The sequence below is a fragment of the Andrena cerasifolii genome, unplaced genomic scaffold (genome assembly GCF_050908995.1).
Source record: "Andrena cerasifolii isolate SP2316 unplaced genomic scaffold, iyAndCera1_principal scaffold0024, whole genome shotgun sequence".
NCBI classification, from domain to species: Eukaryota; Metazoa; Arthropoda; class Insecta; order Hymenoptera; family Andrenidae; genus Andrena; species Andrena cerasifolii.
The window spans coordinates 132,819-133,614 of record NW_027484917.1 but is presented as its reverse complement, the minus strand read 5'-3'; the positions used below and the strand labels follow the sequence as shown (position 1 = coordinate 133,614).

At 49.4% G+C, this 796-nt stretch overlaps 1 pseudogene; it reads right to left on the bottom strand.

Annotated features, from left to right (window-relative positions):
- Positions 1 to 283: 283 nt before the first annotated feature.
- LOC143378013 (U2 spliceosomal RNA) lies at positions 284 to 464 on the bottom strand (annotated as a pseudogene).
- Between the last annotated feature and the right edge of the window lie 332 nt (positions 465 to 796).

Here is a 796-nt window from a genome sequence, read left to right as displayed (position 1 = left end):
GTGCGCCTACGTGACGTCGGAGAGAGTGACGTCACCCAGTGAACGGCTCCTAGAGGGAGAAAGCGATAGTTTAGAAGAGAAGGAAAAGACTTACTCGGTCGGTGGCTGTCGGGGCTCGTCGGCTTCAATCCCAGTCCTGGCAGCGGCGCACGCGGTCGGAGGCACTTTTCGCGGGACTTAGAAAATGTTTACCGCTCGGATCGAAGAACCTCCGCACAACGACTAAGTCGCTTCCCGGGCTTATGGCTCTGTTCTGGAGAGTCAGAATGTATGTTTTTAATAGGCTAATTGAGCCAATCCTGGCGGCACTGCAATGCCAGGCTGACTCGCGACGGAGGTGGAGCAAGCACCAACGCTCCGTCAGTTTCCAAAAATCAGATTAATATTCTGACTCCCCAATGGGGAGTGTATCAGATATTAAGCTGATAAGAACAGATAAATGTGCGTTTATTCAAACAATGTTTTAAGCACCTGGTACATATACGGCTTGTCAGATGGCGCTTAAACAAAATATGGTTTTTCCCAACTTTTGGGACTCACAATATAAAATTGGCGTCAATCTCGGCGAAACTGCCCTGGCGATTCTCCACTCTTAAACTAGCCGCACTAAGCAGCTTTTTGTATTTATAGGACACGAAAGGAGAAAGAGGAGGGGAGAAGAGGACAGATGACAGAGGCAGAGAGAAGGGAAGGAGGAGGGTCACAGACAATGGGACGAAGAGGGAAGAAGGAAAGAAGAGACGCGTAAGGGGAGCAGCGACAGGAGAAGAGAGAAGAAAAGACGGAGGATGAATAA